The sequence below is a fragment of the Eublepharis macularius genome, chromosome 9, assembly GCF_028583425.1.
Source record: "Eublepharis macularius isolate TG4126 chromosome 9, MPM_Emac_v1.0, whole genome shotgun sequence".
Lineage (NCBI taxonomy): Eukaryota > Metazoa > Chordata > Lepidosauria > Squamata > Eublepharidae > Eublepharis > Eublepharis macularius.
In genome coordinates, this window is record NC_072798.1 from 34099085 (window position 1) to 34111407 (window position 12323).

At 42.4% G+C, this 12323-nt stretch overlaps 1 pseudogene; it reads right to left on the reverse strand.

The window, feature by feature from the left end:
* Nucleotides 1–4619: 4619 nt before the first annotated feature.
* On the reverse strand, nucleotides 4620–7787 carry LOC129335296 (probable dimethyladenosine transferase; annotated as a pseudogene).
* Between the last annotated feature and the right edge of the window lie 4536 nt (nucleotides 7788–12323).

Below are 12323 nucleotides of genomic sequence, written 5' to 3' on the forward strand. Positions count from 1 at the left end.
CTTGCACACATGTCAGCCACACATGCACAAATGCACGCTATTCTTTTCAAGGGGAGGGGGGAAACAAGAATCCAGCGCAGTTGATTTCTCACTTAACCAAAACAACATCAGTTCCCCTCCCAGTTTAAACCATTGATCAACTTGAGTTTTAATTCAAGCACAATAACACACACACACACAATAACAATGGACCCATAGATGGTGAGTGTTGGCAGGTGCAGCAGTGACAGCAGAGCAATCCCAAGTAGGAGAATCCTTCAGCCAGTGCAGTGCAGCAACACTAAAAACAATCCTGCTTCATATTCATTTTTTTCTTTTTTCATACTGCCAACACCATATTACCTTTGCAGTCTGCTGTTGCCTGTTACTGCTATGTTTCCTTGTGCGTTGTAGTTTTGTTCCCACAATGAGGGGGGAATCCAAATCCTTCATTTGACGCTCAGCATTCTGCAGCAAAATGGGGTGTTCTCACTGCCAATCTTCTCCATCACCCAAATGCAGGCAGACAGGCAGGCAGAATGACTGTCTGAATTCCTCCCCCCACCCTTCCCTGCTGCCCAAAGAGACTTACATTTTCCCCACAAGTTTTCCTTTTGTTGTGGGGACAGGCAGGTTTGTTTTTGAAAGGGCAGAGTAGATACATTAAATCCCACAAAAAGGAGGTCCTGCATGTGGGTCTCGGGGCCATGGGCCCGGGACTCTGGCTCCCCGCTCTTGATGGAGTGCTACTTGCACCGGTTTCAAGAGTTAAGAGCCTGGAGGTGATCCTGGATGCCTCCCTGACTATGCAGGCACAGGTCGCAGCGGTTGCCCAGTCTTCATTTTTCTATCTAAGACAGGCCCGGCAGCTTGTCCCCTACCTATCAACCCATGACTTAACTGCAGTGATTCATGCAACAGTCACCTCTACTGCAACTCGCTCTATGCAGGGCTTCCCCTGGGCCTGATCCAGAGTACAGATGGGCATGAACCAGAAAAATCCCAAACCATGTGGTTCATAGTTTGTTAAATTTCATGAACCAGAAACCAGGAACTTTCATGAACCTGCCCCTGGTTCGCGAACCTGTTCGTTTGGTTTGTGAAAATGGCACATCCAGGTTAGAAAATCATCACTTCCGGGTCAACAGAAGGTCATGTCCAGGCCAGCAGAAGTTCACTTCTTGATCAGCAGAAGGTCTGCAGGAAGTCCATCCCTTGTTGCCTAGGAAACTGATTGATTGGCACCAGGCTGTCTGCAATGACAAACCAAAAAACTAACCAAACAAACCAGCCTAAAAGTTCATGACAGTTCGACAGAAATGGGATCTGACGAACCATGGTTCGTGAACCATGAACCGGATTGGTTTGTGCTTAATTTTGGTTCATATTTCAGTCCGTGCCCATCTCTAATCCAGAGGCTACAGCCGGTCCAAAATGCAGCTGCACAAGTAATTGCAAGGGTCGCGATTAGAGAACATATAACACCTATACTACGCCAGCTGCACTGGTTACCAGTTGAGTACCGGGTCCGGTTCAATGTTTTGGTGTTGACCTATAAAGCCCTATGCGTCCTGGGCCCAGCATATCTGCAGGACCGCCTCTCCCCATATGTACCCCAGAGGATGCTTCGCTCCCTTAGTCCCTGGCCCAAGGGAGGCCCACCTGGCCTCGACCAGAGCCAGGGCCTTTTCGGTACTGGCACTGACCTGGTGGAACTTTCTGTCTGAGGAAACCAGGGCCCGGTGGGATTTGTTATCTTTCTGCCAGGCTTGTAAGACAGAGATGTTCCGCCAGGCATACAATGGAGGCTAGGTTGGGCCCCCACTGGCCACACTAAAGATCTGTCCACCACCCTACATATGAGCCAGGGCATGAAAAGCAGTATTTTATCGTCGCCATCTGAAGAGAAGCTTATTGTATACAGTTGTTTTAATGTTATTTGTATAATGTTTTATCTGTTTTTAACTGTTATTTATGTAAATTGAAATGTTGTACTCCGCCCTGAGCCCGCTTGGCGGGGAGGGCGGACTAAAAATCTAATATAATAAATAAATAATAAATACGTGTTTGCCATTTGACTCAGAAAAAGAGAGAGCCCTGAAAGACTGTGGAAGCAATCCTAAACAGGTCTACTCAGATGTAAGTCCCATGTTATTCAATAGTGTCTTTTAAATTGGAGGCTATGATTGAACTCTCCCTTCCAAACATTTCCAAAGCCGATAGGAGGGAGGGGTCCCCCCTTGTGAGGGCCCAGTTGGCAAGGAGGGAGAAAATGCCTTTTCCTGAGTAGCTACAGGGTGGGGGGTGGGGAGATGCACATTGGTCTCATTCCCCCTTCTCACCAACAGAGTTAATTCTTCCTGTAAGGGCTCTCTCCCCTTGGGATCTGATTGGTGACTGCTATTCTGGGAAACAAGCTGCTACCCTGCGAGAAAAACCCAGGGCCTCCATGCTGCTGGAAGGTATGAAATGAAACTTTTTGGAGGGAGGGACTTGTCAATTTTTTTTCACAGATTCAATTAAACATTTCAGAAGTTGCTTTAATAAGCCAAAGCAGCAATTTCTGTTTGTATTTTCTGCTTGTTTTTCCTGTTATGCACCCCACCTAGTCCTTACCCCAGATATTGATGGTTTCCTGCCTTTTTAAAGATTTGACATAAAATGCTTTCTTTGGCCTCCTCCCACAAATAGGATGGGGGCATCACTGAGCCCTTGGGCTTCATTCTTGATCTGGCAAACACCCTAGTGTTCAGAAAGGCTTTTAACTTTCTGGGTGGCAGCCCCAAGGCAAACCTACAATGCTTGTTTTAACTGTAGTAATGATCCAAGTTTATCCTTTGCAGCTAGACAATACAGTCCAGCATTGGGTTGGTCGCATCTATTGTTAAAAGCAATTGGTGCAAGCTTAGTAGAAAAGGCAGACCCTTTTATATGCTGTGCCCAGCAATTTAATATACACAGAGTCATTGAAGAAAAGGAGGCCAAACATAAACATACAACAGCAAATGTCTATTCATTGATGCAAAATGGGTCAGAGACTGCTCCCAAAGGCCTTTAGCATATTTTCAACCATTCCAGATTTTCTTCTGTGGCTTCCATAGATGTATATACAATGATGCCAGCCATGTCAAAGATTCAAGATCTGATACCTTGCAACTCTTGTACTGACCGCTTTTTGAAGGCCAAATTAGATATGACAGGTGAATCCACCTATTCACTTATAAAGTATTGAACAGGGTCCTTTTTTTTAACAGAAATTGAAGCCGGTAGGTGAGGAGAACAGAACCCTGCAACCTCTCCCCGCCTTTCATCCTTATTTCCCACATTTGGAAGTATTTTCTCCTAGCTTTGTTCTGTTCCCAGAAGTAAGCCAGGCTAGTTAAAAAAAATCTTAAATCAATGAAATGCAGCATGGTAAGGTGTGAGAGGAGGCGATAGGTTCCACTCTTCCTGTCAACATACCTTTCAGTCTATACATCTGACAATGTGGACAGGATTCTTGGAAGCTTGAGACCTACCACTTGCTTGTACTACCCTTGCCCCAAGCTGCTGGGGGAAGCTGGCAGTAAATTCCTCCCTGAGAAAGGAGTTGGTCTCTCCTCCCTTGAAGCGGGCAGTGGTGCATCCACTCCTAAAGAAACCTACTCTGGACTCAGGAGATTTAAAGAACTACTATCCAACCTCACATGTACCATTCTTGAGCAAGGTGATTGAACAAGTAGGGGCTGGCCAGCTCCAGGGATTCTTGGATGAAGTAGATTGTTTGGATCCATTCCAATCTGCTTTCAGACTTGGTTATGGGATTGAAACAGACTTGGTCACCCTACACTGGGATGACATGCAGTGGAAGATGGACATTCTCCTGGGTCTGTCGGGGGCTTTTGAGACCATCAATCATGGTATCCTTCTGGACCATGGTTTGGAATTGGGATTTGAAGACACTGTTCTGCACAGTGATTCCAGTCCTACCTCAAGGATAGGCTTTAGTGTGGTGCTGAGGGGGTGCTGCTCTGCCTCTGCCCTCTCACCTACGGGGTGCCTCAAGTTTCCATCTTTTCCCCATGCTTTTTTTTTTTTTAAAGGTGGCATCTTTATTGAAGATACAGCATATAAACCTCGTATGAAATAGTTCTCTCATTACATTAAATAATAGGATATGCATAAAATATGCATGCCTATTCAAAAAATCTGAACACCTCCTTACATGAGAAAATTCATGAGGTTCTTGGTGAAGAAACTGGTCTTGAAATCAACAGAGCTGGCACTCATGCTTGACCCCAAAGGCCAACGTAACTGCATTAAAAAATCTCTGTGTTGGCTTTTGTTGGGAATAGCACACAGTTACATAATTCAGGATAAATGTTCCTGGAGGCTAAATGAGTAGAAATCTGGAAACAAGGAGGGTGGTTACTTGCATGCTCCAGCAACCATTCTTATCAATGGGGCTAAGCTAAGGTTCACGGTGAGACTTTTTACCACACTGCAACTGTGACCATTAGTTTCTCTTCCATCTTCTGTATACTTGAAAGCAGCGGGGTAACACCAGCCCAGATAAATTTGCACTCAACAAGTGTGGGATTCCAGTATCATCTTCATGCACATAATTCAGTTCCACCCAGCAAAAGTAATTTTCTTTTCCTTTATGAGAAGTGGATGCCTTCTGCATTGAAGCCATGCAGAACTCTGAAGAAGTCATCACTATCCATTACGCAGGCACATTTTTCCCAGTAACCAATGTCGCATAAGATTCCTTGTATTAAATTCCCAATACTGAAGTTTTCAGGAATTTTCAAATTATTTTGTGTGCCGTGAATCTGATAATTCTGTTCCGGCAGTCGCTTCACAGCATTTGAGTTAAAAATGACTGAGAAAGTTTTGTTTTCCTGACCAAGGCCACTCTTAGTAGACATTCCACTCCTAGAAGTTGATTTGTTGCAGTGGGTTCTTTCGTTCTGTCCCTACAACACTGGATTCAACTTTGGGCAGCAGCTTAAAGTTATTCCTTCCAACTTTCATCAGAGGGTCAACACAAACTAATATCTGAGTATTAACAGAAAGCCTGCACTATTGGGTAGAGCCTGGCCTGAAACGTAAGCACTGCATACTTTAAAAAAGGACAATGCAGCAACAGCATAAGAATAAAAGGTAAAGAAATCTGATAAGGCAAGTTAGCCACAAAAGCATCAAAGAAGAGCAGATCAGATTTCAGTACATCTCCAATCTTTATTTCAAGTTTGCTAGGCAAAGGTGTACCCTGGACTCTTTTCTGGAGTTCCCCAACCAGCTTTATATCTAGCTCACAAGCAGTGACCTTTTTCACTTTTTCTATCATTTTTCACTATCGTGTTCCCTGTGCCAGGATCATCTAGAACTATATCTGTAGGCCGTAATGCAGCCTTTTCTACAATGTTGTTAACAAATGAGATTTTTCAAAATATGCTAACCAAGTCCGTTGAACCAGATGCAGAGACTGGTTCTTCATCTTCACCTAAGTTTTCCTCTTGTTTCCCAGAAGTCCCCATCTCCTGTTTTCTTCCTTGTTCCCCATGCTTTTTAACCTCTGTTAAGCCACTAGGAGACGTCACCCTGAAATTTGGGCTGAGTTGCTACCAGTATGCAGATGACACTCAGCTCTGGGCCAAGCTACACATGACGAATGACACTTGAACGGCAAGTGGATTGAGTGGAGGGCAAGTGAACAGGGAGAAATACACTTGCTGTTCAAGTGTCATTCGTCATGTGTAGCTTGGCCCACTATCTCATGCTACTAGCAGATCCCAGGGGGGCTGTGGAAACTGTGAACAGGTGTTTGGAGGCAGTTTTGGGATGGATGCAGGCTAATAAGCTGAACTTTAATCCTGACAAGATGGAGGTGCTACTAGTGAGGGAAACGTCTGATCAAGGAAATGGGTTATCTCTTGTTCTAGATGGGGTTGCATTCCCCTTCCACGAGCAGGTTTGTAGCTTGGTGGTGCTTCTGGGCCCTGGCCTCTTGTTGAATAAATAGGTAGCAGCTAAGGTTGCCAGCTCCAAGTTGGGAAATTCCTGGAGATCTGGGGCGGGGGGGGGGGGGTTTGAAACCTAGAGAAACCTGGAGAAAGTGGGGTTTGGGGAGGGAAAGGACTTTGACATGGCATCATTCCAGAGTCTGCCCCCCCCCAAGTAGCCATTTTCTTCAGGTGAACTGATCTCTGTGGCCTGGAGATCAGTTGTAATTCCAGATCTCCAGCCACTATCTGGATGCTGGCAACCCTAGTAGCAGCAGTTGCTAAGGGTGCCTTTCACCAGCATTGGCTGGTGAGCCAGCTGTGGCACTTCCTGGGCAGGAAAGATCTTGCCATTGTAGTACATGTCCTTGTAACATCTATATTAGACTACTGCAATGCACTGTGTTGGGGGCTGCCCTTGAAGACTGTCTAGAAGCTTCAGTTGGTACAGAATGCTGTAGCCAGAATGTTGACTGAATTAGGTCACAGAGACCCTACTAATTTAGCTGATCTGTCTGTTGGCGCCTGAATTTTAATGTGTTAATGCATTAATAGGTGTTTTTATTGTATTTTATCAGTATATTTGTTAGAAGCCGCCCTGAGCCCGCTTGCGGGAAGGGCGGGGTATAAGTTGAATAAAATTAATTAATAATCTTGTTCCATCTGCACTGGCTTCCAGTTTGTTTCTGGGTCCAATTCAGAGTGCTGATACAGGCCTTTAAAGCCTTAGATGGCTTGGGGCTAGCATATTTAAGGACTGCCTTCTCCCACTGAGTTATCTTCAGAAGCCCTGCTTTGGGTGCCCCCACCATCTAAGGTTAGATGGCTGGTAACCCAAGAAATGGCCTTGTCAGTCATGATGCCGAGACTTTGGAACTCCCTCCTCAGGCAGATTCATCTCTTCCCCTCTGTCTTCTACCAGTGGGCAAAGGCTTTTTTCCTTTGTCTGGCATACTGCCATAACTGTTATACCCTCCTCTCTGTTCTTTGTGTTATGTGTTTGTGTGGCTGTATTTATTGAATTGTTTTAATGCTATTTTAAATGTTCTTTTTAGATTAAAATTTTAAATGATTTTAAAATTTTGTTTTAAATTGTTTGTTATTGTTTTAATGTTCGCCGACTTTGAAACTCTGTTTTGGGTGGAAAGGGAGCATACAAATGTTTTAAATAAATAAAATAAATAAAAATATATTTCGTTTTCTGTAAAAATAACCTTGATTCCACCATCCACGTGAATATACAGATATGTCAATAAAGATGTGGATCTTCTTTTTCTAGTTTGGCCTTGAGTTGGAGCAGTTCCCATGTTACTGTATATTAACACTGAATTGTAAGACATAAGTGGTGTAGTGTTGTGTAGTGGTTAGAGTATTTGACTAGAATCTGGGAGATCCAGCTGCAGATCTCTACTCTGTCATGGAAATTTGTTGGATGTCCTACTTCACAGGATTGTTGCTGTGACAATGAAATGGAGAGGGGAGAAAGATGTCATAGGCTGCTTTGAGTTGGAGGGGAGGGGAGGGGAAGGGAAAGAAAGAAAGACCGGCTTTAACTTGACAATGATTCAGCATGTTTGCTTCAGTTGCTTAGATTTTTATACAGAAAGATGCTTCCATCAAACATGTCTGATCACCAGACACATTGGACAGTGATGCGGAGGCAACCGAGTTCTCCATATACATGTTTTGGCAAGTGGCTGCTTAAGAGATCCCTCAGAACACTCTTCAAAAGAGCCCTCCATTTGATAAAAGTTTCAATGGGAACATTGAAACTTACCTTTCACTATCTCCATCCAGAGTGCAGAGGTAACAAGAGAGCATACAATCTACAACTATTACACAACGTGTGACCTATGGAACAGTGAACTTTTAGCACCATTTAGAATTGCAGAGATAAGGCTAGACATCATTCTATTTAGGACTAGACATTACAGTGCTTAATATTTCTGAAACTGACATTGATATTGTTTACTTAAACGTAGAATTGTTCATTTAAATATTTTTATCCCATGCTACAGGCTCAAAGCAGCTTGCAAAAAGCCCCACAAATACAAAAAGACAAACAACCAGTAACAAAAAGAAAATTCTGTAAAATGTCTAGTGTGCATCTGGGATCTAAACTCAAGGGCATGGGCTGTAAATCACGAATAAGAGCTCATCAGCTCATGCCAAAAAGCTTGTGCATCTGGCCACACTCAGACTTTAATACATAAAATGGGAAGTAAGAGAGAAGCTTATCCTTGATCTTGGAATGTTCCATAGCTCTTATGTTTTAACTAGACAATGGGCACGAACAGGAAAAAAAACCCCGAACATGGTGTTAATTGTTCATTGCCATCCACAAACAACAAACAACGAACACTGATGAACATGACCTGTTCACGAACATGTTCGTTGTTCATGGGGGCCAGCAGGCTCTCCTATAGCCATCAAGATCCCTACCACACGACTCCCAGAAACCCTACCTGAGCAGACAGCAGGAAATGTACCAATAAGTTTCAAGTTTCAAGTTTATTATTACGATCCAGGATCAGAACCCGAGTCAGCACATACAACAATATACAACAACTACACTGATTACATGTCTAAGCATATCTAGGAAACTGAACAATATATTTAAATAAATAAAATTGTTAAATATTGGTTAAAATTTCTTAAAGGAAGTTGTGATAGTCTATCTAATTAAACTAGTCAAGGTGCAGAATCTTGCTACCTCAGCAATGATTTCATTACAGCAAACAGCTAAAAGGATAACAGAATAAAATTAACTGTAAGAGTACATTAATTTTAAGTTTACACATGTCTAAGAATTAAGTACATCAGTGTGTTAAAATGGGTAAAATCATTAAAATCTTAATTAAAATTTCTAGAGAAAGTAATAATGTTCTGTCTGATTACACTAGCCAAAGCACAGAACCTTGCCATCAAGATCCCTATCACACGACTCCCAGAAACCCTACCTGAGCAGACAGCAGGAAATGTACCAATAATAAATAATAGCTTGGACCCAGAGCCTGGCAGCAGCCCTGGAACTTGAAGAGGTAGATCCCTATCCCACCACACACAAAGAAAATTCAGACTCCAATGCACTCTCCCTGTCTCTCTCTCAAAATGCCAACAGCAACTGTCTCTCCCTCACTGTCTGCAAAACCAGAGCTGCAAACCCCTCCCCGCTGCTCTTTGCTTCCTTGTAACAAATTTTGAGCTCCACACTTGAAAGGAAGACCTGCCTATCAAGCTAAATTGGGCTTAGATTGGGGTTTCCAGGGCAACAACAGGAGTTCAGACAGTTCAGGCAGTCTCTGCCTCAGGTTGCCAAGGGAATTGATTGCAGGTGCAAGACTGTCTGCCTTGACAAACAGCAACAAACAACAATGAATGAGGCTTGCAATGACCACCTGTTCATTTAGAATGGGGCCTCATGAACAGCTGGTTCACAAACAGCAGATTGGGCTGTTCGTGGCTTTTTTTAGTTCGTATTGCTGTTCGTGCCCATCTCTAGTTTTAACAGTCTCACAGGGAAAGCATGGCATTGCTTTTAGACTGTATAAAGTTTTAATTCAAAATACATGATCAGGTACGTCATACATCATATAACCAATGTATCTTAGCCATGTGGCACACAGGAAGGCTCTGCTGCCTGGAAAACAAGCCATCAACTGATTTTTCCAGCAAAACCATAGCATTTATTTTCAAGATTCATGATGCTTTATGGAACGTAAGAGATCAACAGACTCTTTATACAACTGACTCTTTACACAACTGATATAAAATCAACTGACAAGGTACCATAAAGGACATAAAACGTTGAATGTCCTAGCCAGTCTTGTAGCAGGAAATGTTAGTTGACTTCAAACTGTACTAAGTCATAATTTAATAGTACTAAGAGTCTTTTGACACCTTAAAGATCAACAAATTCATTGTTACATATGCTTCTCTAAGCTTTATTTATTTCATAAAATTTACCTTAACCCTCAATATGCTTTGTACAGTGCAATGCTAAGAACCCTTTCCTGAGAGTAAGCCCACTGAATAGACCAGAATCTGAGTAGACTCACTTTGGATTGATCTCCTATTGTCTTGGCTGTAAACAGACTAACACTGTTCGAGAACTACTGGTTTATTTTAATGGTTTATTTTAATGGAAACATGTGAGCCTTCCAATCTAGAATACTTTAGTTAAGCCATTTTTCTTGCAAGCGCTAGATCTCTCTGACAAAATTCAGCAAAGGTTCACAGAATGGATCTGTACACTGAAAACAAGATTGTTTCAAGTTGGTCTGCAGCAAAGGAGCAAGATTTGAGTCCAGTAGTACCTTAAAGACCAACGAGATCTTCCATGGTGTAAGATTTTGGGAGTCAAACTCCCTTAGTCAGATACCAGGAGGAATGGATTGAAAACAAGACTGTAGATGTTTGACAAGCCAGGATGATGGGTTTGTCCCTTGACTCTGAAACATGCTCTGTTATCATGTACATACTAATAACTGCTATGCCAGAAGAATGCCAGATACAATGGTGCTAATGTTCATATAGTACAATGGCATCAAGATTCAATGAGAACAAGTTGGATTCTTAGTACACACCATATTGAACACTTGGGTTGTGACCGCTGCATGACCTCCTCCTATCTCACTGGAACCATTATGTCATTTAACAGCAATTAGGATCCTAGCCAATTTAAGTAATTTAGTGCTCTCAAGTGATTAAAGGATTACTGTTATCAGTACTCAGCGTCCCAACATGTTTGCAGATGTGTGTCATAAACTATAAATGGGATTGGTAGGATGTGGTGGAGCTGTGTAGTTAACAATAGTTTCTCGTAAGAAAAACCAAAGTCCACAATTAAAAGGCCTCACTGAGAACCATTTCAGTAGGAAGAGTTCATAAGAACACAACAAGGAGAAGTGCCTGATCAAGTCAATGATCCATAAAGTCCAACTTCCTGTTTCCCACAGGAGCAAAAAAGGATGCCCCGGAAGGCCTACAAGCAGAGAAACGCTCCAAGATTCTGTCTGTTGCTTCCCGCAGCCACTAGTTATACAGAAGAATCTTACAGCTGAATAAATGAGGATCCATTTCTACATCATGCCAAATAGTTACTTATTGACCAATCCTTTATGAATTTGGCTAATCCCCTTTAAATATAACATTGAAGGATACTGTTCTTCAAAGCAGGAATAATGTAGTGCTGGAGAAGCTTGGGGATGCCAACTGGATGGATGCTTCTACAGAGCAGATTTAAACTCTTTTAGTAGTCATTCTGCTTCCCCAAGGAATTTTGAGAAGCCTAGATTTTTTGGTGTGGGGGGGGGGGGCGCTAAGTAAGAAATCTAGAAAAGAATGCTCCCATTTCACAACTACAATATGGGGGGAAACAAGACAGAATTAAGCCAGGATCTTTACATTTGTACACTGTGTGAAACTCCATAGCTAAGATTAACTGCGGTTAATCAACCAACTTCAAACTATGGTTTCATATCCTCTTTTGACAAATAGTAACATAACAACATTCTATTTATATACCACCCTTCGGGACAACTTAACACCCACTCAGAGCAATTTACAAAGTATGTTATTATTATACCTTGTGAGGTGGCTGGGGCTGAGAGAGCTCCAAGAAGCTGTGACTGATCCAAGGTCATCCAGCTGGCTTCAAGTGGAGGAGTGAGGAATCAAACCCAGTTCTCCAGTTTAGAGTTCTGCTGCTTTTAACCACTACACCAATCTGGCTCTAACTAACCACAGTTAGTGGCAAAGCCTGCATTTAGACAACCAGACAAAACGCAGTTAGTATAATTAGACCACGTTTTTGCTTTGGACAAAACTCAACCTGTGAGTCCTCTGACTACAATGGGAACAACAGTATACATAGTAGTAAAAGGTCTTTCCCTTGCAACTTCAGCACAAGTAGATGGCTTTGTCACATCCTAGGCATAAAACAGATCCAGTACTTAGTGCATGGCAGGGTGCATAGGTGACTTGCTACCTCCTTTTTAGCCTTCTGTCAGAATAAGGAAGATTATGCACATAAATATATGAATACCAAATAGCTTCTTTGCAAGTAAGTTCATCAGCAATATTTCATTAAATTGTGGGGAGGAACATATATAAAGGCAATTTAGGTATCACTAACAGCTGCATTTGAGAAAGTCCTTAAAGTGACTGCTGGGGCCTGTAACAAGCCCAACAACATGTCCCAATGTCAGTAACATTGACAGCTTTCTCTGTGTCTCATTTCTATAATTCTGCAATAATCCAAGACAGTCAGCCATCTCTTCTAATGAAGCAAAAAAGCACTCTCCGTGAAATACCACTGCATCCTTATTAATACTCCATTAGGCTTCCTTTGACATA